Raw genomic sequence first — 27,170 nt, forward strand, 5'->3', positions numbered from 1 at the left:
CTGAGGTCAGTGTTATCCAAACAACTTCATCATGGACCAAGCAAACTTAGTAATTAGATCGTACCAGAGAGGATGTACATGCTTCCACACATGGTCTAAACCAATATAAAGTCTCACTGCTCTTAAAATACTGATTTCAGCCTGTGCCCCACATTTCTGCTCAGTAGTATGCAGGTAGCCATATGGTTATCATCTTGCTGATCGAGCTGACTGTGTAGCCACAGAAGTGCCTGTGCTTGCACAGGGAAGTCATGTGTCCACGTGCCCATGATAGGAGGGGGAAGAAATAGGAACAGACTTCTGCTTGTGGCACTGAGACTTAAACTGCCTGTGTCCCATCATTTAATGTAAACCAGCAATTATAACTGTTGGACCTCCATCATGAGAAGTAGGCACCAAGGGAGTTTGCTCTAAAATACCAGTGACATTCTGGGACATAGGCAGGAACTTTTCAATCAAGCCCAAGAGGCTTGGAAAGGGTTTTCTGTGATCACTGTCCTTTATTTGGCCTTCCTATATGATATTTTAAGTGCCTGGAGCTGTTCTCTTGAATTTGAATCCTCTGTGGAATAAGGAGAGTTAAATGGGATTATTGGCACACTTCATGCATGGCGGCAGTATGCTGAGCTATCGAGGCAACAGGAAAAATATGTGAACTATTCCCTTTCCAGCTTTAAAAGTAACAATGCACAGGATTATCTGTGATTTCTTTACAAGAACATAAGAAGAGAGTCACTGACTTAGACCAAAGGCATGTTTAACCTAGTTCTTGTTTCTGACAGCAACCAATAGCAGAGGCATTGAGGAAGACATTAGGAAAGAAAGAAAAAGCACATCAATAACAAACCTCTGTTTCCCTCTGTCAGCAGCTTAGGATCCGCCTCAGCCACAGGTTATATCAGATCCTTATGTTTAATAGACATTCTATTACAGCTTGAATAAGCTGCAAGAAAGATTTCCCCCACAAATCTGCCCCCTGCCCATTAGTGTTTAACTCTGGGCTCTCCCGGTATCAATGAGATATCAATTATGGACAATGCATTCCATAATTTAATGATGTGAAGATACCGAATTTGTTTATTATAAGTTTCCCAGGCAACTTCACTGGATATTACACTAAATAATTATTGTATATTTACTTTTTCCACAGAATTCACTTTTATCTATGCCCTTTTTCCAAGTCAGTTCCTCCCCAGACTGCAGACTCCTTCTACAAAATAGTGGGACCAAATTTTGACTACCACTGATCACCCCTGTAAATATTTTCCACCTTTTTTTTTTTGTCCACGAGTGATAATGAACATTATTCATGAGGAGGAGGAACTGTAAATGATCTGTAACTGAATCCTCACAATCAAGAGACCTACCCGTTCAGCTGAAAACTTAGACACTCTTGCTGTTCTCTTCCTAGTACTGTAGCTCTTAGACACAAATGCTATGATGCATGCCAACAGATTTAGCTCTTTATTATATAAATGCCAACAGATTTACCTCTTCATTTCTCTCCAACACCCTATGTGTTTACTTACAGCTTAGCTTGGGATTCTCCTTTGGAGCGAAACAACTTGTTTGCTGCTAAATTTGTTTCTTCCTACTCTTAGCCTTCCCAGGTAAGACCTCAGCAGTGACACAGGTGAAACTGCATGAAGTTCAGTCCTGCACTGCTGTTTTAGATAGCACCAGCTATCTCCAGTTCTTGATTTTAGATACTTGAAATACTAGGCCTACAATGAGTCCAGAAGAGCCTGAAGACCAGCGCAGAGGGGCTTGGCGCTAAACAATAAGAGTGCAGCACATGGAGTTTGGCCTTGACCACAAGCACTCCTGTATGTGGATGCTGCTGTGGTCTCAGTTCAGGAGCAGAAAAAACTCTCCAGGAGTGCTTGCTACTGGTTTTTTTCTATTGAGGCAACCTAGATGTGAGTCTCTGAAACAGAAGATTGAATCCAAGTCTGAGGTTAGTGCTCCAGTCTCAAGGTTATTTCTACCTCTCTGAGCTCTGTATTTTGTGCAAAGACCATCCTGCTAGCTGGGTGGCTCAGATCATGACTGCCAGACCTGACAGAGGGATGGAACTTCATTTCCAAACCCTAGATAGACCGAGATCCAGAGCCTTTGGGCGTCTGTGCAAGCAGAACTTAGACCACTGAGGAAAACAGGGGAGCCTGCAGCTTCTAAGAGAGCTAAACAAACTCAGAGGAGTTTGAATGGGCAGCGGGTCAAACTCCCCAGAGTCTGAGGGTCTGACTGAGGGACCGTTGAATCCCTCTGTTAAGAGATCAGTGCTTAAAGTTCAAGTGGCAAGTGGTGTCTAACTATTATTTAATTCTTTTTTAAGAAACTCTCATTGATTTAGGATTGTACTTATGTAAAGGGGAGGGAGGTATGTCTGCATATGTGTACCCAATTACTGTGCACATGAATCTACTAAATATACATTTTATATTTGTATGCATGTGATATATATAAGTATATCTCTTCATGCATACACACATGTGGCTTATATGCATATATACATTAATATATATGTACATGAATAGAATAGACTTTATCACTTAGGTATCTAAGGCAAGATTTTCTGAAAGAAAACTAGTGCCAAAGCCCCATTAAATTGCCTGTCTTACTCCCTTTGACTTCTCTTAAAACTCAAGACTCAGACAACAAATATGGTCATAAACCCCTCTATATTCCATTAAAAGAACCTCCAGCCACATATTCCTAAAGTCTTCATCTGTACCTTTTCATTTTTGTTTTATTTCTTTTCCTCACTTTTTCTTGAATTTCTCTACAAATATTTTTAGTGAGTTATTATTAGACCTCATTTTTTATCCAGGCTATTCTTCATATCTTTTCCAGAATATTTGCATTTCTAGTTCTGATTTGCACCCAGCAATGGCAATTTGGGTATAAATGCTGAAAGAACTATCAGAGACAGGGAAAAACAATTGCACAAATGAGAGGAGATACTACATCATCTTCTCTGGATCTCTCATTCAAGTTTTCTAAACTATGGACTTCATCTCCTCATGCCCTGGAGTCAGTGGAAAGAATTAAACCCTTTCCTGAAGGAATTCAGGACATTAGCTCTTGAAGTGCTTACCTGTTTTCCATATGTACAGTACCTGCGGAGCTGTACCACTTCACTTAGACACCTACAGTGGGATGCATAAAGCAGAGCTTGACATTTTTTAGCTGTCTTGATGACAGTAACTTTTATTCTGAACTGAAATCCTAGACTAAAAACAGGTTTAATTAAAACAGTACGAGCTTGTGTGTAAACCAGCCCTTAGGCACCTTCACAGAGTCATATAAATCAGAGCCATACAAGACACGTTATGTTCCTGAATGCATCTGCCTGTCAGAGTGAGCCCACCCATGCAGGATATCTTGTAGCATTTTATTCAGCCTAGTTTTAAAAGCCCAAATCATTCCGCCATTTATTCCAACTTGCACAACACACTCTGAGCAAACGCCCTGACTACTTAAGATCATTTAAAAACCCTACAAAACACTGTACAGAAAATTTGCTACCAGCAGTGTCCTGGTCAATTTACAAATAAGATATTTGCAGCACTTTTTAAATTCTCTTTCAACTGTTTGCAGCACTTTTATTTATTATGATTGATAGGATTTTATAATAACACTTTTATTTTAGTTATGGTTATTTGTCACAGAAGTCTAAATATATTGCATAGGGAAGTAGGTAATAGCATTCCTTATTTAAAGATTGGGGCACTGCTGCAATGGCAGTGCAGAGCTAGAACTGAATACCAAGATAGCAGTAGAGTTAGGAATTATGTTTGCTCTACCTGAACTTCAAGACTCAGCCTAGATGAGGTTGATGTGAAAAGACCTGTTTCCAGCACTGCCTCTGCTATTTATCCACTTCTCTGTCTTCCTCTCTTTCAAGAAGTAGGTGCCCAAAGAGATTTGCTCATGCATTCAGATTCTATGTTTCTTTTCAAAATGCTCATCATCGGGCACACAAAAAATATATTAAAAAAAAAAGACTTCAGCAAGACACTCACAAAAGGGGTTTTTTTTGATAGTCAGAGAGGGGATGCCGAAAGGGGTAATAAAAAAAAAAAAAAAACGAGATGTACTTCACAGTGGGGCTCCAAAAAATGGAGTCTGCAAAACCCAAAAGGGAAGAGAGGTTGTCATTTTAATGTGTCCTATAGCACTGAACAGAAGCTGTTTTCCTTGCAGATGCTCAGAGAGGAAATTATTTTTGCAAATAAACAGTCTCTGAGCCATGACTTAAGACAGCGTGTAAGCATGGACACATTAGAGTGCAGTCACTCCAGATTTTGCTTTATTTGCATTTAGCATATTGTGACCTACATTAAATGGTTTCCATGCACTGACCACAGAACAAGCAGGCTGCAATGACAGAGCCAATCATGCAGACAGCTCCATTTCATTAAGAAAGCAGTGCAGAATGCATGCTACAGCTTTGCTGTTTGCTGTTTCAGAACAGCAATTTACATCTGCCGCAGTACAGACACCCCTGGGCAATATCAGCTGGGTACTGCAGCACCATGAGAGGGGCTACAGCTCTGTGCTCATGCCCAAAGTCCCCATCTCAGCTAACTACTGTCCCAGGGATGATGCTGTGCCTTGTAGTGCCATGTGGCATATCAGATGCTAGTGCCCTACTCTGTCTGTTTTCTGCTTCTGTTTTCCATGGAAGCTTACCAGTGGAGGTCAAATACTGGAGGCCGCATGGGGCCTTCATGTAGTATAGTCACACATACACAGTACCATACATGAGGCAATAAACTTCTATGCCTAAGCTGGCTTCCATCATCGCAGCTCAAACTTGTATGGGTAAAAAAAACTATTAACCCCTTCAACAGATAAAAGGGAGTACATAGCAATAATAACAACATCCAGGTGCTGGTCAACATGCCTTTTCCACGGGAGGACTGCAAAGAATTGTAAATCCCAGTTTTACGGAAAAGAAACTGGGATAGCTAAAGCTAATTGATTTTCCTGCACTGTAACACAGATATACTAAAAATGAATTATAGTCTTTAATATGTTTTTTTAAATAATGGAAAGAAATAAAAAATAGTGGGTGTGGACATGAATATATATAGAATAAAGTGCATATGTATCTCACAGACACACACAAACAAATGAGTAGAAAATAAGCCTGTATAAGAAGAAATGACTGTGTAAATTTAGAAAATGCCAACTGTAAAATTCCTCCTGTGAACTTCTAGCATTTTAAGGATGCAATCTTCCACTGCAACAGAAAATGTTAAATTTTTCTCAGATGTCAATAATGACTGCAACTAGGATAAATACAGCTGTAAGTATCAGATGTATGCAAAGGGTCAGAACTGAAATTACATGAATAAATTTAATAATAACTCTATTTATTCCTAAATACCAACCTTGCAATTGTTATTGTTCATTAAATGTGTATGTTAAATGCAAACAGGATCACTATCTGTATTTACACAAATGTACTTAGCACTTTTCTAGAATAAGTATCTTTTGCAACAGACTGGAAATACAAGGTTACTGGCAGCTATGTGATACACAGCTGTTCTGCTGTGTTATTTATCTATATAGAGATCCCAAGCCTCCTAAGTGTGGTCTGTGGGAGAGTTTGGGTCACTTTCTTTGTCCAAATGGTCCATCTAACATGTCCCTCATCACACAGAGTACCATATGCCAGCTATGCTCTGAGGGCTGGGATCAGGTGTTATCAAACTCCTGCGTTCACTTTGCTTCTTCAGGGTAAAAGCAAACACCAGCATGTCCATTTGGACTCTGCTGTGGTATTTCTATTTACCACATCAACTCCAGGCAGCCATCATAATTAGCAACCTCATGAAGCTTATGCAGCATTTGGCTTCCTCCTGCCCGTTTGACTCAGAGCAAACGGAAGGGCATTTGGTGTGAGTGGAGCAGACAGGCAGCAGCTGGGAGAGGTGTCTGCATTACCACCTTCATACAAAGGTTCAAAGATGCCTTTCTCAACCCCACCAGCTCAGTTTACATGATGACACTGGACCAGGTACAGGGCATCTCTGTGAATATGACAGCTATAGCTAGCTCCAGTATCCAGTCTCCCACATGACCATGCTCTGGACACTGTCTGCAATGCCAGACATTTGATTTTACAACATTGCCATTTCTGACTCTCAAAAAAAAGATTGGTTTGGGCTCACTTTAATCCTGGGAAGACTCTCTCTCCTTTGTCAATGCTTTTTGTCAGCCATGAAGACAGGCAGCAGAGATCTGTGATTTGCACAGTGTTGTCTTTCAAGCAAGGAAGGTGAGAAAGGTGCCGGCAAGCCCTACATAATCAAAACCTCTGGAGGCAGACTGTCCTGTTCCAGTGGTCCAGTCTTTCTACTGCTCATTATAGTGATTAACTGTTCTCCTTGTTCACCATAAAAAGAAAGACTTTTAATTTGTGGCAAACATTATTTAATTTTACATTTAAGAAGGCATTGCAAATGAGAGAGCAGTTGCACATCAGAGTTTGCTGCAAGGGGCAGTTGTGAAATCTAGGGTATATAATGGCTGAGCAATGGAGGGTTTGTAACAGTTGAGTAGACAATGCTCTGTCACCAAAGGTTTAGGTACACCTGACCCTGCCTTACTGCAGATAGTGGCAATAAGCAATCTTTTGAGGACCCTTGCAGTCAAACATTCTATCATTTTATCATCTTTCTATCTGTGATCTTTGTCTATTTAGCTGATCCTGATGAATTTAGCAGAAAGTTTCAGCTGTGACCCCACCCACCCCTTGTTCCACAGTATGCTTCAAAACAGAATGCCACCCAATTCAAAGTCATCACTAAAATAATGCATCTATCTCCTACACAACGTCAATGTGAGGAGGAGAAATTCCTAATGAATGTCTCCAAATCTTGGGGGATCTCAGAAACAACACAAGCCCTTTTTCCTTCCAAGCCCACATAAAACTGAGAGGCTATGACTCCGCAGGGAAGTGGGATGGATATATCTGTTTAACAATGATAAGTAGACAGCAGAAGGTAAGAAAGCAAGGATCAAGATAAGCTTTCAGCAGTGCACTTTGTGAGAAGTCTGTGCTGTCAAGAACTCGAAGAACAACATACAGGGACAGCTTCTCCATGATGCTCTGACAACAGAGTGTTGATCAGAAGACTAGTTGCAGCTTGTCAGATGAGCACTGAGCATTGCATGTATGAGTTTGGGACAGTTTTTCCTGATTACAAAATCCACTGTTAACTTTCACCAGACAGTTTTGCAGCAGCATCCCAAATACCACACAGAGTAAGTCCAGCACAGCCATACCAAAATATTTTGTCACATAAAAAGCCTACACCTCCCTCATAAATTTCTTTCCACCACCACCCACAACTTGCAACTCCTGATTCTAGAGGGATGTAGAAGCAACAGCAATCAATAAACTGTGGATATGTTTGGTCTTGTTTGGCATGCCATACTCAAGAATAAGCATTCTTGCTAAGATGCTGACCTTGAACAGCAGAAAAAATTCATATTTTAGTATTTACATGGACAGATACTTGCTGGCTAAGGTGAGAAGAACACTGAGACTATACGCCTCCTGTCTCTAGCAGTAACATGAGAATCTGGATAATCCTGCAACTTGTCTTCAAGATGTACAATGGAGTTAAAATTTAATAGCTGTACATCATTGTTTATATAAACCACAGGAGTAAATAAACCAGATCTTTTCCCCTGCCTATTGTAACTGTCAAACTATTTCCCCACAACTATCCTACCACTTATAACTACACCTTTCTTGCAAATCCTATATGCCCTGTATCTTCTTACTCTCTCCTCCCACCATGTGATTCCTCAGGAATATCTCTTTCCCCATATTTCTTCAACAGTGCCCCAAGGTGAACAAATTATTTTTCCTCAAAGCAGATAAAGATATAATGACGGCTTTAGTATATCGAGAAGTAATGCTGCAATTTCTTAATGGTTTCTAGGATGCTGATAATAAAAATACATGCTTCTACTGCAACCATTATGCCACTGCCTCTTGCCTGTGCTTCAGCCCTCTGTGATGACAGGCTGATTTAGATGTTATTCCCAGGCAGATGAAAGAGCAAGGAGAAGTTGTGAAATGTAGTATGAAATCTGAAAATACAGAAGGTTGTTGTATCTGGATGTGGTCTAGTGAGTGCTGAGCAGGGGAAGATGATCACTTCCCTCAGTTTGCTTACTGGCTGCACTCCTGTTCATACAGTTGAGGAGGCTTTTGCCCTTGTGTGCTGCAGGGCTTGTGTGCAGTGTGCTGTCTCTCAAGTCCTCATTTTATAATCACAGATTACAGAATATGCTGAGTTGGAAGGGACCAACAAGGATCATCAAGTCCAACTCCTGGCCCTACACAGGACCATATCCAAGAGTCACACCATGTGCCTGAGAGTATCATCCAAACACTTCTTGAACTCTGTGAGGCTTGGTGCTGTGATCACTTCCCTGAGGAGCCTGTTCCAGTGCACAACCACCCTCTGGGTGAAGAACCTTTTTCTAACATCCAAGCTAAACCTTCTCTGACACAACTTCAGGCCCTTGCCTTGGGTCCTATCACTGGTCACCACAGAGAAGAGATCTGTGCCTGCCCCTCCGCTTCCTCTCACGAGGAAGTTGTAGACTGCAATGAGATCTCCCCAGTGTCCTCCTCTCCAGGCTGAACAGACCAAGTGACCTCAGAGGCTCCTCATATGGCTTCCCCTCAAGGCCCTTCACCATCTTCGTTGCCCTCCTTTGGACACTCTCTAATAGCTTAATGTCTTTTTTGTATTGCAGTGTCCAAAAACCGCACACAATATTCAAGGTAAGTCCTTATATAAGGTTCCTGTCAGCCCATTCCTTTATCCTGTCTTGGTCTTTCTGTCTGGCAGTCCTGCCCTTGAGTATATCAACAGGTGACTTCCAGTCTGGCATCATCTGCAGGCTTGAAGAGTCCCTCACCTCCTCTAGGTCACTGTAAACATGTTACACGGGTCAGGTCTCAGGACAGAGCACTGATAAACCTCACTGCATATATGGCAGTAAAAAGAAAAGCCACATAGATCAAGGAACACTGAGCATCTCCTGTAGATGATCCACAACTTGCAGAATTGAGAAACTGACTGAAAACCAAATGACAAGCAAAGAAGAAAAACAGGGAAAAAGCAAGACAGGAAAAGAAAACAAGTAGAGAGGGAACAACAGCCAAACCTTTGAGCTAAGAGGTCAGAAATAAAGAAGCAGAATGTGTATTTGAAGAGATAGTCAGCCAGGACAAATAGAAACCCACCCACTGTGCCCAGGGGGTTTGTACCATACCTGATTCAGTTAGCGTTAACTCAGTACATATTTTGACAGTCACCATGGCTTAAGTATAGATGTGATTGCCAAGCAGACTTTTATCACATTTTCCTTAAAACTTTGACGACTTTCATATGAAGGTCACTGTTTGAATATTTCAAAAGTAGCATAACAGTAAAAGGCATAAAAATAGTGGGTTTGTACATACAATTTAATGTATTCATATAAAGGCTGACAAAAGATTTAATCTTGAAGACCAGGAGCAAATCTTCCACTGGTTTCAGGTCCATATAGGTCATTTTATTTCATTGACTTTATAAATGTCTTTTATAGGCAGTAGACCAAAATGAACACATCCAGAGAGTGATTTATTAGAGCAGTCTTAAATGCAAAACTCCTCTGAAGACTTCAATTTCTCTCTTCAATTTCAGTGAAAGGAAGGTCATGTGGCTAGCTTAGACTTGGTTGCATAACTCAGAGCAGAAAACAAGAATCCTTTCTCCTGTAATTACACAGACCATTGGGGATCCCACCTGAGCCTTACTCAGAACAGATGATCCTCGTGGGAACAAGATTTTTATTGCATAAGACTATAGTAGGATCTAAATCCTCCTGTCTGCTTTTTTTCATTACCTTTGGTTGACCGACACCATTTTAAAATGTTAAGTCTTAGAGATAGTGGGGGAAAGCTTGAGCAGAGATGTTGTTGTGCAAGAAGCACATTTAGAAAATTAACACCACAGATCTCACTATGACCAAAAAAAAATTATATCCCTGACTCTTTGTATCTTAGCACCAACTTGCATTGGTCACAAGCCGCATCCTGTGGTTTTAGAGCATGTAGGAAGGCATAAGAATTGAAATCACTCCAGAACCACATCAGCATGATTTTCACTCATTTTTGATTCTGTGTCAGAAACACCAGTGCAGAGACTATATCATGCAGGTGCTTTAGAGAAACAAACAATGTACTACCACCTTGGGAAAAGTAGGAATCACAGGTGTCTTTGAGATGCATGTGCCCAGAAAACCAGAAATGGAGTTCACTTGACCACGTCTAGGGATCTACCACAGATGTCTTAATATCTGAACTAAGTTTCTTTTGTAGTCAGTGGAGAGAAAGAGTATTTTCAGGGGAACTTCTGAGCTCACAAAAAAGCAGACATCTAATGCTGAAGTCAATTGCACATTACAGGCATCTAGTGCCATTTCAGGTGCCCTAGATGGACTGTAGTATCTACATGGGGTAGACATGTAGATATGACAAAGGATCTATGTCCTCCTAGAATAGGAGACAGTAGCCAAATGGGAGTATCTCAAATCACAGTAGGTGCCACAATAATGTAGGTCCATTGAATTGGACTTTTACATAGCAGCAATGGAATTCAGGTCCAGAATGTAGAAGCATATTAGACATCTGTAGTCAGCTGGTCACATGCAGTGTTTCTTTTAAACTGAGACTATTGGCTCTAGACTCTACTGCATTGACTAGATCTTCATCCACTAGACACCTCGTTTTCATGCAAACACATAAATTTCAGTGTCTCAATGTGTCATTAAATACCACTCTCAGAGTGATAACGAGCTGTCTAAATGCCATAGAAGATGCCACAGAACCTCCAGCTGCTCCAGAGGAATTTGTACCTCTCATTAGTGATGTACCTTTCATAAGAGCCTCATATGGCTCTTTGAGATTTCTTCAGGCACCTCAGACTGAATTAGCCACCATTATTTTAATGACCAAATTGAACTTGCTGCAAGTTAATGGGATGATTTCCAACCCCAGGGTTCACAACACGAGAACACTAATACATCCATCAGCAGGTGATGCACCTGTATTACATGAACAGCCTGGCACCTCCTCCCATGCATGCACACAGCTGAGACATTGCTATGGCAAGCTGCAACAGCAGCAATAGTGTACACTGGCAAGAGCATCTTAGGTACACTGCACTAGGTCCTCTTCACCCTTCCACATGCAAGGTAACATGGAAGAGGGAGGATGGAAGAGGGAGGATTTGTATCATCCCATTTCAGAAAACACCAGTATCAATTTGATACAGATATGAACTGGGCACTGGAGAGAAATGGATACTATTAGGGCACAGTTCACCTGAGCTGTATGAAACATTTTCTTTGAAATAGCATCATTCTTGCTCTGTAAGTGCCAGCTTCCCTTCCCTGACTGCCAAGGCAGACTACATGACCAGTTCAAATATAGATGTCTCTACTGTGAACATCAAGATTTGATCATATCCCACACTGCACAACACAAGAATCTCAACAGCAAGGTTGCCTCGTGCATTGTCCATCTCCTGTGGAAATGGATAAACTGCCTCAGAGAAACTGTTTGGAAAGTCTCCAGTACATAATCTTGCCTACATTTCTGCCACTGCTGAACTGCCCCATGAAGCAGATCTGTCTGCCTTTGCCTCTTGCTGAAGTGCTTTTCCTTCAGGTTTTTCAAGAAATGGATGTCAGCCTTTGAGGAAGGACTGAGAGATAGAAATACATACATATAGTGTGTTTATATATATTTATAATGTTTTTCCCCACCACTCCACAATTCTGCCCAATCCTTTCCAATGGTCCAAAGTTACAGGACTTTCATCATTTTCATAGGAAAGTATTCTAACATTTAATACTTTAAAAGTTGACTCAGTAGTTACTCTGTGCCTAGCCTATATTTTATTTCTGTGAGAACTGAAAATGTATCAAAAGTCAACAGTAAAAAAGAAGGAGAAAAAAAGGAAAAAATGTGTAGAGGCATGCAAGAAAGAGCGAGCTTGTGGCATATGCATGAGCTTAAAACTTCAATAAAAAGTTAAATTAATGAAGGTAGTTCACAGTTTAAAATTAATTATTTTTGGGTTTCTTTTTCTCAGAGGTTCCTCTTCAATATTCCAAATATAAGCGGTGGTGGGATTATTTAGAAACTGAGTGCATTATAACTAAGGCCTATAGCAACCTCACTCAGCAGTGAAATTTGTTGTCTCCCTCTGATCCTCAGATTATGGAGATGAGGGGATGAATGTACATCAGTAAGATTCCCTACCGAGATAGCTTTTCACTCTTTTCAGTAAGAAAAAGATCAAAGGGAAAATAGATAATTAACATACCAAAGGAGACAAAACCCCTAGAGCTTTATCGTTGTTGCAATCCAATAATAAACAGCCAAGTACAAAAAAGATTATTTGATAGTGACACACAGAATTGAAAGCCTTTGAAATGTCAGCTTCTCAAAAAAAATATTTTTGGAAGGAAGAAAATATCCATAATTATACAGAATAATGCTTAAACATTGGGGAGTAACACTTCATTCCTGTGAGAGCTTGCTTGTAAAACTACTGTGCTTAAGAACAACAGCTTGGCTTGCCTTTATATAAAATAAAATAAATTTTTTAAAAAATAGCACACAAAAGGCTTCAAATCCCTTCCTGAGCAAACAGTAAATTCTTTTATAAATTAAAAATTAAGTACAGTTGTTCTTGTTCTGTTGAAATATATCATAAATCTCCATTCCCAGACCAGCTTCCAGCTTTTACAGACTTGGGGGCAGTGGAACACCAAGGTTTCAAATGATGGCTGTCTCAGCTGGCAAAGTGCTATGCCATGCTGTGAGTTCTAGGTACTTTTGGGAAGCCAGAAGCAAAAAAGACAAATTCATGTAGCAGCAAATCATATGAAACTCTTCCCTGGGGAAAGCAACTGCTCCAACTACATGGATACATCAGTATCAGCAAAAGAAAGCGAAGCAGGGCACAGGCCCAAGTATATTAATTTGCAAGCAGTTTCTCTGGCACACTTTTGGCTCAGAACAGCTTTCCTTTCACAGCATTGTTATGAAATTAGCACCACTCTGAGGCCATTCACAACAGGTACCTGGGCACAGACAGCCTGAATTTGGTGATAATTTTAGCTGCACGGACGGGAACAGTTATATTTGCGGGGCCAAAGGATGATCACCTCCCTGTCCCATTTATAGGTGCAGATGCAGCAAATCAGTCTGTCTTAGAGAAATATTTACTTCTGGGACATCAGTTTTTAGAATAAGGGAAGCTGGGAACCACAGTGGTGAAGGGCTGTTCAGCAACCAGCACAAAACACTCCACTTTTGCCCTACCAAAGTCAGGTTTGCATCTTTGAAAATCTTCACATTTGGTATAATTGACATGATTTAGAAGAAAGATTAGCTCCTGTGTGGTTACTAGCAAAGAATATTCAGGGATCTGCTTAAAAGACTCCTGTGGGACAAGGCCCTGAAGGGAAAAGAAAGCTGATTGATAGTCAAGGATTGCCTCCTCCAATATCAAGAGCAATCCATTCCCAACAAGTCCTGCATGGATCACCAGGGAAAAATCAAGTATACACAGGGTAGAACCAGGGACAAGTAACCTGGGAGGAATGCACGGCCCTCCCTGAGCATGCAGAGATGCAGTTAGGAAAGCCAAAGACCAAGTGTAATTGAATCCGGCCAGGAATGTCAAAGGCAGCAAGAAAGACTTATATAAGTACATTAATTAGGAGAAATACCAGAGCAAATGTGGGCTCACTGATGAATGGGGGAGGGACCCTAGTGACACAGGACATGGAAGAAGATGAAGTAGTGAATGCCTTCTTTGCTTCAATTTTTACTAGTCAGACCAGCTGACAGGAATCCCAGATACCAAGGGAAAGAATGGAACAAGAAAAACATACCCTTAGTGGAAGAGGGTCAGGTTAGAAAATACCTGAACAAATTGGACAAACATAAGTCCATGGGTCCTGATGGGATGTGCCTACAAGTTTTGAAGGATCTGCCCGATGTCATCACTCTCAATTACCTTTGAACAATCATGGTAATGAGCAGAGGTACCTGAGGAGGGAAGGAAAGTAAACATCATTCCTATCTTCAAGAAGAGTGAGAGGGAGGATCCAGGGACCTATAGACCAGTCACCTTGATCCCTGGGAAGGTAGGTGATGGAGCCAATAATCTTAGAAGCCACATCCAGGCACAGTAAGGATAAGAAAACCATCAGGACTAGTGAGCATGGATCCACCAAAAGGAAGTCATGTTTGACCAACCTGATAGGCTTCTATGATGAAATGCCTGGCCTGGTAGAGGAGGGAAGTGCAGTGGATGTTGTCTACCTAACTTCTGTAAGACTTTTTAACAGTGTTTCCCATAAGATCCTCATAGAGAAGCTGATGAAGTATAGTCTGGATGAGCAGGGGTGAGTTGAAAAATGGTTGAATGGTTGGGACCAGAAAGTGGTGATCACTGGCACAAAGTCTAGACAGTCCAGGTATTAACTGATGATGGTGCCACTGGTGTCAGCGCTGGCTCTGATCCTGTTCAACATCTTCATGTATGATCAAGATGATGGGGCAGGGTGTGCTCTCAGCAAGTTTCCTGATGACACTATACCAGGAGGAGTGGCTGATATGCCAGAGGGTCATAGAGGAACTTCAACAAGCTGGAGAAATGGGCTGACAGGAACCTCATGAAGTTCAACAAGAAGTGCAGAATCTTTCATTTGGGGGGGAACAATCCCAGGCATGAACATGTCCTGGGGGCCACTTAGCTGGAAAGCAGATTTGCATAAAAGGCAAAAAAAAACGAGCCAGCAATGTGCCCTGGTTGCAAAGAAGGCCAATGGTATTCTGCACTGCATTACATAAAATATTGTCACCAGGTGGAGGGAGCTGGTCCTTGTTCTCTATCCAGCACTGGGGAGTCCTTACCTGTACTGTGTCCAACTCTGCAGTCTCCACTATAAGAGAGACATGGACATAGTGGTGAGGAGAGTCTAACAATGGGCCACAGGGATCATTAAGGATCTGGAGCACCTCACATATAAGGAGAGGGTGAGAGAGTTGAGACTGTTTAGCCTGGAGAAGAGTAGGTACAGGGGGATCTTATAAAGCAATATGAATACCTAAAGGGAGGGTGCCAGGTGCCTAAAGGATGGAGCCAGGTTCTTTTCAGTGATGCCCAGTGACAGAACAAGAGGCAATGTGCACAAACTGAAATATAGGAGGGTCCTCCCAAACATCAGGAAACAGTTTTTCACTGTGATTGTAACTGAGTACTGGCACAGGTCACCCAGGGAGGTTGTGGAGACCCCCTCCATGGAGGTATTCAAAACTGTCTGGACATTGTCCTGGGCAACCAGCTCTGGGTGGTCCTGCTTGAGCAGGAGGTTGGACCTTATAACCTCTAGAGGTCCTTTCCAACCTCAGCCACTACCTGGTTCTGCAATATCTTCTTACATCAAAGGTATTCTCCCTCTATTATGGCTGCCATTATTGTAGGAGAAAATTGAATTTCTTTAGCTTTTATACCAGATACTCTCTGAATAAAGATAAGTTTCAGTTTCTGCTGGAGCCAGTCTTTACAATAATGAATATTCTTCATTTCACACTTCAGTTCATTAATTTATTCAGCATATTCATGACTCAGTACTCAAGTGCCAGTCTGTACTCCTCCTGGACAAAAAAACAACAGGTCCATTTCTTTAAGGCCCTTGTTATTTAAAGCAGGGATGCAAAGGAGAGGAGGCAACATTCAAAACTTCCTGCCTGACTCAGCAAGCAGAATCCATAGGAGTGAATATACAGTGTACACTGAGTTTTACCTTTTAGGTCCTAAAATAGGCACATCCGTACCACTGGCACTAGAGGATCAGGAAGCAAGAATGAGTGGAGGACCCTGGCTTTTCAAGAGAACCTGGCTCAATCTGGGGTATTTCAAAACCAAATCTCATAGAGAGGGGCTAACCCTCACGTCATGTGTGAGCCCTCACCAGGCTCACACAAATCTTGGGCTGTGGATTGACCTCTGGCTATCTTTATACAGCAAGGTGGGCGAAGTCATAAATGACCCCCTTACATGAAAAAACTACATCTGTATTCCCAGTTAAAACACAACAGACACCAATTTAACTCAGAGAATATTCTAGATTAAACCATCTGGATCCAAAACTGAAGAAAAGACCACTTCCAGATGGCCAGTCTTCCACTTCAGCCATGATAAGCTTAACACGTCAGCTATTATATGTAGAGAGAGAAATAACTTTCCATTGAAAAGATGCAATTGGGGCAAATAAATCACTGAAAGATGCTTAGGATATGACATTTTAGAGGGTAAATGTAACTACATTGTGTTTTAATAACACGTATTGGTTCCTAAGTGCAGTGCACAGTGGTGTGAAGAACCTTCAATAGCCTCCTGTAGATGCAGTTAGCAGGATTGCCACTGTTGCTATCCTGATATACAGGTCAAAAGCATCTTAAGTCCACACTCTGAGTCTGCCCTGATAGTCTGGTATTAAAGGTCTGCCTTTTACCCTGCTAGCGGTAAATCCAAGCATGTAGCATAATTTGGCTTGAAATTCCAAAATTATTAAAAACTCATTCTACTCTTCAATGAGTGGACTGGTTTAAAAGTAAACTGGCAGGAGAAATGAACCCAACTCGAGAGATTACAAATCAGAGTTACAATTTACTAAAAGGAGTAAAATAAATACAATGATACAGAGAAAACTGGTTTTAACCCCCAAAGACAGATGGATAACCCAGCACCCTGGGACAAGAACAGAACAGCGTTTGTTAGCCCCTGTGCTGAGCACCATGTGGCCCCAGTGGGTGCAGAGTAAAAGGGAAGGAAAATGGCCGCAGTTCTGTTGAAGTAACAATCACAGTCTTGTCGAGAGTGGTAGTCACAATCCTGTTGGAGTTCTGGTCCTCCTCTCAATCCGATGAGTGGTACTAGAAATCCCAAAACCCAAAGATTATATATGCTCAGGTTCAGGCAGGAATGCCCAGTACCACCCCCAGGGCAAGGAGTTTCACAACAGGTGATTTAACTCTGTGAGTCATGGGATATTTTTGGAATCTTTGATGGTCTAGGTCATTGCAGCTGCCTGTAATGCCAGTCCAGTATGGCCCATTAGCAGAGATGACCCCTCAGGCTGGGTGGGAAGGTGCAATGCCTCCCTGGAGGAGAGTTATCTCAGCTGAGTCAGTGGTGTGAAGACAAAGAAACATTCCCCTGCCTCCCAGGTTCTTTAACCCCAGCTTGTAGCCTGAGGTGTCAGGTGTGCCCTGGGCAGCTGCTGCAAACGATCCATTTATTAACAGTCCATCAGAAATGACACAGAGGGTGTAGAATATACAGTTTTGGTTATACCCACATAATGATAAACTGGTCCTGGCTCCTGTAACTAGGACAATGAGGAAAAGGTCCTCATGTAGCAGCATAACTGCCAAACCCAAATTCATCTGTAGCTGTACAAACTAGTTTCAACAACTCCCTTCTAGTTGTGACTGAGTAGAAACCCCCATTATAAAATCAGTCTAGGAAGAAATAAGGAGAAACTTAGCACTCAGCTCAGCTAGTAAACAAAATACTTCTATGGGTTCTTTGTAGGCTTGATGCTTCAGGCAGGCTGTGAGCACATCTCTGCTCTTCCAGAGTTAGTCATTGCAGTGTGAGTGAGAGGAAAAAAGTACCCAGTTTTAACCTCTATTGTTTTTCCACTTCAAAAAGGCTCTGAAGACTCTCAGAACTCCTGCAGGAATGCAAAAATTCTTAATGATATTTGGTTGTTCATCTCAATTCACCCAAATGTCACATTTAAAACTACTTTTGCTGAAGCAGAAACAAAAGTGTATTACAGACTAAGAGAGATATTGTGCCATGACGACTCTTTGGCAAGTGTTAAAGTTTGGACCTGGCTCCCCATCAAGTCCTCGAAACTATAGTGAAAACCACCCCCCTCCCTTCCCCTTTGGACAAAGGAAAAACTATTGAAACTGAAAAAAAAATGAAACCAATTGAATTATATCAAAATATATATTTTTTTACATATATCACAGTTATATACAGTTAAAATACTATGTACATATAAAAAAGGAACCCCAAACACCCCCCAAAGGGAAAGGAAAAGGTACAAAAAGAAAACCAAAACAGATATGCACCATCGAAACCCGGGAACAATCAATAAAGAACTAGCAAAACGAAATCTCAATACTTTCCTTGAGAAAACAGGATCCCACCACGCCACCAGACGGATTCCTGGATCGGAAAGAAAAACAACAGGCCACAGCAGGCCTGACCAGGCCTCACTCCCACACGAGCAAAGCCGGCTGCAGGGAACCTGTTGTCTTCAAGTCCAACTGGACGAGAAGAAGGGCAGAGCCTTCTCTCTTCTTATTATTTATCCCCTGGCTTACGTAAAAATCGTATGGAATACTGGGAACGTAGGCTACTTTCCTGGTTACAAGCTGGTCTCCAGGAAGGCCTAGACTGAAACTATCAAAGCAAGCTACCAAAATATAAAAAGCTTCTGACAAATAAATATAAGAAGTGTTTTATAAAACATAATGTTTTCTTTATCTATGTACAAGACACCATTTTTATATGTCCATTATCTTTTCACTATATAAGCATTTGAGAATTTAGAAATATCATGTGTGTGTTTTCTTGTCTGACTATTCTCATGTGTTACTAAAAATAATCCTTTCATCAGTCATTTATCATTAGCACTAGGCCAATACTGCCCCCTTCCCAAATAAAAATCACACATGTTCTTGTAGATGGCAAAATGAATTCACTTCAGTCCCTATTGTATTTACTTTCTCCCACTGTTTTAAGGAAAACGTTTCCAGGGGAAGGGGGAGAACTGTTGAGAAAGACAACTATCTATGAATATCAGAAAACAATCAGAGAACTTATCTTAAAACCGAAGATAGCCAAACATTTTTACTAGAAACCGAGTTCAGTGTGTTGTGACACATTGTAACATGCAACATTACTTATAAGATCAGTCAAAACCATTCACATTCTGAATAATAAACACACACAGAGAGTCGCTTATGAAATGGAGGATTATTTCCATAAATTAATTGGGAACAGATTTCTTCACATCTATTCACACACAGAAGCAGCTTGTTCCACAGGCAGGTTTTTCTTGCTTCAATATGAGTAATCAGGAAAGAATTTGACCCTTGACAAATGATTTTGAATAACAAATATGTTTTTAAAATATTCTTATCTGCTTGTGGGTAAATTCATCAGCAAAACAGCAGGCAAAATATTCTACCTTCATTACTTTTTATTATTTAGCCATCTATTCTAGTTATCTCTTCAAAACCTCACCCTTTATAATGCCTCTGCTGCTACCCTCTTTATCTTCATCTGTAACAGTAGAGGTTTTTTGGAAAAACCTCCTTCTGGTAACATTTATTGCGTGTTACTCTGCAAAATGATGAGGTAGAGAATGCTTGGAATGAAAATGAGGAAAATTATTCCTACAGAGGAAATGCAATGGTAATAATTATCAAGTACACTAAGTTTTCACTGCTTGATTATGATTCTCAGCCAGCTACTATAATTTCTCATTCAGAGGCGATTGGGCTGAAGGAAAAAGAAGTATATTTTTTAAGGCTTTGTAAGGCTCCCTCACTTCCTTTTTATGTCAAGCTTATCTACACAAAAAGATACACTAAATGAATATTGCTCAGATTGCAAAGTCAAGCACTCCAGTGCTAGTAAATGCCAAAATTAAGATTTCCTGAAAACATTAATTCATTCTCTTATGCATATGCATTCTGCCACACTCTTTAATTACTTGATGACATACTATTTTTTCCACACAGTCCAGTACTCGTGCTTGATGGTGCTCATTTAATGAATAAGCTCTTCAACATTTTCTTTTATCCTCCACATTCAGTGTGGCCCCATGCTTTATTTACGGCACACTATTCAAACCCTGCTATGAAGACAGAATTAATTTTCTCATGGGCTTTTCTATGGCTGTCATCACTATCATACCATAAATATTCATTAGGCTGGAGAGAGAGGGAGAGAAATGCTGTAGTTTGGTGGTTGGAAGACTCACCTGGGAGACCTGCTCCAACACAGTCTCTGCTCCAATGAATACTTCAATAGCCTGTATCATACAAAATAGCTTCAAAAGGAGACACTAACCTGCTGGTACCTGCAGACTCCTGGTTATAGCATTCATCAGAGGGGTGGGAAACTTGGGTTGAGGATCTTCCCAATCAGGCAGAAACTGTCCCTAGGCCTTCAGAGGGTTAAGTATCACATATCAGACTGCTACTCGCCTTTCCAACAAAAGACTACTGTGGATAACACACTTAACTTCAGAAGGCGGCTTACTCCTATGTGAAGGAGTGAAAAGCTGGCTTTCTTCTAGCTGCAGGCAACTCTCCGTGGCTTGCTCAGGAACTTCCTCAACAAACCTTCTGCTTCTTCGGACTCGTCTTGAGTATCCAGTTGTCTTCATGATACCTACCAATGCCCAGCATATAAGCCTTATATGGTAAGATAAGTCTAAACTAAGTACCAATGAAGGACCTAAGCCTAACCTAGTCCATAAGGAACCTAAAATAGGCAAATCCTTCTTTAGCCCCACATTTCCTAGCATTTGGCGTTCATGGTGTTACACTACTGCACATGGCACAAAGGCAGTCTGCTCCAAGCAGCTCAGCACTCACAAAATCACAGAATATGCCACACTGGAAGGGACTCACAAGGATCATCAAGTCCAGCTCCTGGGTCTGCACAGAACCATTCCCAAGAGTGGCTGAGAGTGTTGCCCAAATGCATCTTGACTCATCTCTTTCTCCATGACTTATTTAACAAGCAAGCACTTGATGTGTTAAATAACCTCTAAGTGTGGACAGAAGCTTGAGGTTGAAATCCATAACTCTTTTCATTAAGCAAGGAACCAAAGTAGGCTCCAGCATCTCACTGCTTATTTCCTCTTATGCTTAATCACAACCTTGCTGAATCAGTAGCAGTTTGAAAAGGAGGAGAGAATAGCATTTAGAATCTCTTGACTAAGGTAACTTCCTGCTTAAGCATGGTACTGGTCACATAAGCAGCTTTTTAGCTGGGAGATACATTAGCAACTTGTTAGACTGGATATAGCTGAATGCAGCTGTCTTTGCCTTTGAAATTTATTCTCAGCTATGAGAGTGGTAAACACCAGTTTTAGCAAAGTGAGTGTCAATCTCCACCCACTTTAATGTAACTTCTTTCTAATTCATATAAAACTTATTTGTGTAATGCCTCCTTCACAGTTTCTTACTTGCTTGAGAGCTTGTGTGGTGGTTTAAAGGTAAACCGGCAGGGGAAATGAACCCAACTCAAAAGAGAAATTATAAATCAGAATAACAATTTAATAAAATAATACGATAAGTACGATTATACAGACAAACAATTGGGTTTAACCAACAAAACCCAAATGTATAACCCAGCACCCTGGGGCACGAACAGAGTGGTGTTCGTTGGGCCACCTGAGTCCAAAGTAAAAGGAGAGGGGAAAACCTGTTGGTGAGAGTGCTGTTGCAGTCTGGTCAAGAGTGGCGATTGCAGTCCGGTCAAGAGTGATGATTGCAGTCTGGTTGAGAGTCTTCCTCTGGATCCCACAAGTGGTTAAAAAAGGTTCCAAGACTCCAAGATTATATATTCTCCAGTTCAGGCAGGAATGCCCAGTACTTCCCTCAGGGCGGAGAGTTCCACAATGGGTATGAGGACAGGGGGCACCCTCCTATCTCGCAGGCCTCTTAACACCCCAGTTTATAGCCTGAGGAGTCAGGCTGCTCTGGGCAGAGAGTGTAAATAGTCTATTGATAACACTTTCTGGGAAATGGCATGGAAGGCTATAGAATACACAGTTTTGGGTTACACCCATACAGTGATGAACTGGTCCCAGCTGTTCTAACTAGGACAGCTTGGTTTCTTAATTGCTGAGGATTGAAATATTTCAAGTGATTTTCTTTTGCTGACAAAGATTTCTTATAAGCAGGTTTCAGTTAGTGCTCTGTTCTTTTTTCAACCTTCCATGACTGCCTATGTTCCATGTAAAACATTTTTGTAGATTTCAGACTTTTTTTCCCTGGGATTTTCCACTTTTCCCTTGAAAGCATCCATTTTGGAATCTCAGCTTCACTTTTAATCAACAGAATACACATATAATTTGGCATAGAAACACAAGCTTTCCCACATCTAACACATCCCAATTTAAATTTAAGTGAACACTGATGGAGACAAACCTAAAATTTCATCTTCCTGCTGGGGACCTATTGGAAGGATTACAAGAATCTGAAAATCTCTTCTCCAAAATTAGCCATAAACACGATCAAGAGATAGTAATGTCTAATCATCATTAACAAGGGTCAGATTTTAACTGCTGTCTTTAACCCTTCAATGTTTTATCTGAAAATTACCAATTCTTTGAACTGTCCAGATGGTTTAATAGGGTCTTTTATTCACTCATATCTAATTACTTGTCTCCCATAAATATTTGGTTATATTCATTATAACACTCTGTGCTCAGGAAGCACTAGTCAATTTATAAAACCTTTATTGAAGATTACAGTCATTAAAAAATCTATTGCCACCTTGCCCTATTTTTCATTCACTGGCCCAGATTCTCTTAGCAGGCCATGGGCCAGCATCATTGAAGGGTAAAGTCTTCATTTATACAAACCTGGAAGTCCAATAATTGTAACTTTGTCACCAAAGGGCACCTGAGAATTGGTACTGTTTAGTAGCTCCACAATAGCCTAACAAGCAGCGCATCTGAGTTTCATCAGAGAGTTCCACAAAACGTATGTGGTACTGTACAAATAATGCAGAGGGACCAGAAAACAACCAAATATAGAGCTAAAATTTTGATTTTGAACTAAAATATTTGAACTAAACACATGGTGCTGGTAATGATTGGCATTCAAGTACATGCTGAGCACAGGGTTAAAGGAACAAACAGATTACACAATAGAGGCATGAAAGAGGATCATTATAACACATGACACAATGTATAATGAAGTAATTATCTGTATGGGAAGGTGAGTCATGCCTGAGTCTTTGGATGTGTGCTGTGGGATCTGCTGCGTGCTGCTTCACTAAGAGCAGACAGGCTATGCTTCTTAAGTGCTCTGTGGCCTGAAAAAGGAACTTGCCTTACCCTTCCAACACTAAGTCAAGCTGTGCCAGAGTCCTTACAGTGTCTGCAGGAAACACAGAGCTTGGAGCAGGTTTTTCTCTAAAAAGCCTCAGTTGTCATGGGGTCCCTGAATGTCTGAAGCACAAGAGAGCCAGCTGGAGCCAGCACAAGAAAAAAAAAAAGGCAGATGATAGGAGAAGCAATGCAGCAAATAGTAGTTCTAATTTATCTTTCTTTCTCCCCATCTGTGGTCATACCGAGAATCTTGAGGTTGTTCTAAATCCCTCACACTAATCCTCCCCCCACCCCATTCCTAGTTACTGGAAAACCAGAAAGTATTTCATTACAGGCTCAGTATAAATCATGCCTTAAGCACATATAGATTATCTACATGAAAACTGTAATCAGAATAATAACCAAAATTGGCTGTTGGCCATTTATATGTACCAAGTGCCTGGAATTAGATGACAACTGCATCCAGCTCCTGGGGACCATCCCTCTTTCCATGGCCTCTTTTTATCACTAGTAGCCACAGCAGTTCCCTGCCCAGCTGCAGAGGTCTTCGCAACTTCCTGCAGCCCTGCTGCCATCACTATAAGGCAGCCAGGCCTTCACTCAGCAACACTGAGTAGGAGGCCAGTCTGTGGGCAGAGAGGGAAAAAAGACCTTCACTTGCTACATGGGCAGCCACAACAAAAGCAACTGTGAGGATTTGTTTCCCCTTCTTCTCTGAGGCTGGTAACCTGTTCACACCACCCTCATACCTCTAGTGAGACCCACGCTGTTACAGGGATGGAGAGCAAGGAAAGGGTTGACTCCTGGAGCACGTGATGGGGTGTACCTGCCTCAGAGGGGAAAAAGAGTTCTAGCACAGCTAGCTATTTGGGTTCCTTGATAGAGCTTTAAACTAGCTTGAAAGGGGAAAGGGACAAAACCAAGCTTGCCAGTGATGAGCGATGGGATGGTGTGCAAAAACTTGAGGAAACCAGCACTAATGGGATGCCTCAATCTGCCTCAGGGTGTGTCAGCTACAATGTACCACACCTGAAATGTTTCTACATCAATGCACACAGCATAAAGAGCAACCAAAAGGAACTCAAAGCTTTGTCCAAGTCCCAGAGATTTGACATCACTGGCATAAGTGAAACCTGGTGGACAGTTAACAGGCTTTTCAGGAGGGATAGGCAGGGTGGAAGAGGCAAAGGGGTGGCACTGTATGTAATAGAAGGATTAGAATGTATGGAGCTCACAGTTGGCAATGGCACAGTTGAGAGCCTCTGAGTGAGAATCAAGGGCAAACAAATACTGTGGATGTCATTGTGGGAATCTGATAGACCTCCTAGACAGGACAACGGTGCAAACAAACTATTCTTTGAGGAACTAAGGGACACTTCCAAGTAAATTGCCCTTGTCCTTATGGGGTACTTCAACTTGCCAGAAATTAATCGGTAGCATCCCACAGCTGGTACAACCTAGGCCAGAAGATTCCTAAAAAACCTGGATGACAGCTTTATGGAACAGATCCTAAGGGAGCTGCCTCAGAAAGATGGCCTCCTTGATCTGCTGCTTGCTGACAGAGTGGATCTCATGAGCGAAGTGGAGATTGGGGGCTGTCTTGGCCACAGCGACCATGAAGGGATTAAGTTTGAAATCTCTGTTGACAGGAGGAAAAGTGCCAGCAAAACCCGAACTCTAGACTTGAGGAGCAGACTTTGGGCTGTTCAGGAAATTAGTAGTAAGGTCCCCTGGAAAAATGTTTTTGCAGGTGCTGTGGTCCATCAGTGCTGGTCACTTTTCAAACATCATCTCCTAAGGGCACAGGAGCAGGCAATTCCTAAATGTTGGAAGTCAAGTAGGTGAAGCAGAAGGCTGGCTTGTCTGAGAAGGGATCTTCTCTTGGAAATAAGGCAAAACAGGAAGGTGTATGCCCAGTGGAAGCAAGGTCAAGGGACATGGGAAGAATTCAGAGATGCTGCTTGCCAATGTAAGGAGAAAATGCAACCAAAGCTCAGCTGGAGTTGAAGATGCCAGAAATGTGGGGACAATAAAAAGAGTGTTTTCAAATATATTAATGGCAACAGGCAGTATAGACATATCATCAGCATGTTACAGGATGAGGATGGTCACCTCACAAACAGGGACAGATACAAGGCAGAGTTGTTTAAAACTTTACTTGCCTCTGTGTTCAACGTGGATGATGGGCCAAAGGGGTCTCAGTGCCCTGAGCTGGAGGACCGTGACTGAAAGATCAACTTCCAGTTGACCCTGAAATTGTCCAGGATCTGCTGCTCCAACTGGATCCCTTCAAGTCTATAAGGCCTGATGGGATTCATCCCAGAATCTTCAAAGAGCTGGCTGATGTCAGTGCAAAACCTCTCTCAATTATTTTTGAGTAGTCTTGGGAATCCAGAGAAGTCCCAGCTGACTGGAAGTTGGCGAACATTGTTCCGATTTTCAAGAAGGGCAAGAAGAAGAACCTCGGAAACTGCAGGCTTGTTAGTCTCACTTGAGTGCCTGCTAAAGTTATGGAGAAGATTATTCTGTGAGGTATTGAAAAACACAGCACAGTCATCAGACACAGCCACCACAGCTTCAGGAAAGGAAAGTCCTGCTTATCAAACCTGGTTGCCTTCTATGACAAGGTAACACACCTATTTGATCAAGGGAGGCCTGTTGATGTATAATGGCCAGTCTTCGCGAGCGAAGATTTGGGAAAGGTCATTAACCCTTCGAGCCTGCGCAGTGGATTTTTTAGGTGAGACACAGCGTGCGCTGAACTGAGCCCACCCTTTAATCCTGAGGTTCATCTGCCGGGGCCGAGCAAGCTTGGACAGTGGCAGTGAGGTCCCCAGGACGTAGGTTTGTTTAGAGTGACCTTCTCTTAGATGGATTGCCACACAGGGCTGATGAGCTCCATCTGCCCGGGGGGCCGGGAATTGAACCCGGGTCGCAGCGGTGAGAGTCCTGCACCCTAACCACTAGACCACCAGATGTAATGTTTTTGGATTTCAGTAAAGCTTTCTATACTCTCTCTCACAGGATCCTGCTGGACAAAATGAACGCATCATGTGGTGGGTGAGCAATTGGCTCACGGGTCAAGCACAGAGGGTGATAGTGAATGGGGTGACATCAGATTGGCATCCTGTCACTAGTGGGATTCCACAGGACTCCATCTTGGGCCCTGTGCTCTTCAACATCTTAGTAAATGACTTGGATGCAGGACTGGAAGGGATACTAAGCAAGTTTGCAGATGATACAAAACTGGGAGGAGCTGTTGACTCCGTTGAAGGCAGGGAGACCCTGCAGAGAGACCTAAACAAATTAGAGGACTGGGCAATCACCAATCATGTGAAGTTCAACAAGGGTAAGTGTCGGATTCTGCATCTGGGTTGGAGCAACCCCAGATGTACAGACTAACTGGGGAATAAGATGCTGGAAAGCAGTGCCATGGAAAGGGACGTGGGGGTCCTGGTCAATGGCAAGTCGAATATGAGTCAACAGTACCCTGATAGCCAGGAGGGCCAACCATGTCCTGGGGGCATCAGGCAAAGCATCGCCAGCTGGTTGAGGGAGGGGATTGCCCTGCTCTGCTGTACACTGGGATGGCCTCACCTTGAATATTGTGTGCAGTTTTGGTCACTGGATTATAAGAAAGATATTAAGCTATTAGAGAGTGTCCAAAGGAGAGCAACAAAGACGGTAAAGGGCCTTGAGGGGAAGCCTCGAGAAGAAGAGACTGAGGGGAGACCTCATTGCAGTCTACAACTTCTTCATGAGGGGAAATGGAGGGGCAGACACTGATCTCTCTGGTGACCAATGACAGACCCCAAGGGAATGGCCTGAAGTCGTGTCAGAGGAGGTTTAGGCTGGATATTAGAAAAAGGTTCCTCACCCAGAGGGCGGTTGGGCGCTGG

General features: G+C 42.0%; 1 long non-coding RNA gene across 1 annotated transcript; it reads left to right on the forward strand.

The window, feature by feature from the left end:
• On the forward strand, nucleotides 1–27,170 carry LOC108503650. The gene is made up of 4 exons (XR_001876885.1): nucleotides 1–11; nucleotides 2,306–2,309; nucleotides 5,555–5,566; nucleotides 26,987–27,170. It is a non-coding gene; the product is annotated as an uncharacterized LOC108503650 (long non-coding RNA).

This window comes from Lepidothrix coronata, unplaced genomic scaffold, assembly GCF_001604755.1.
Source record: "Lepidothrix coronata isolate B3197 unplaced genomic scaffold, Lepidothrix_coronata-1.0 Scaffold143, whole genome shotgun sequence".
Classification (NCBI taxonomy): domain Eukaryota; kingdom Metazoa; phylum Chordata; class Aves; order Passeriformes; family Pipridae; genus Lepidothrix; species Lepidothrix coronata.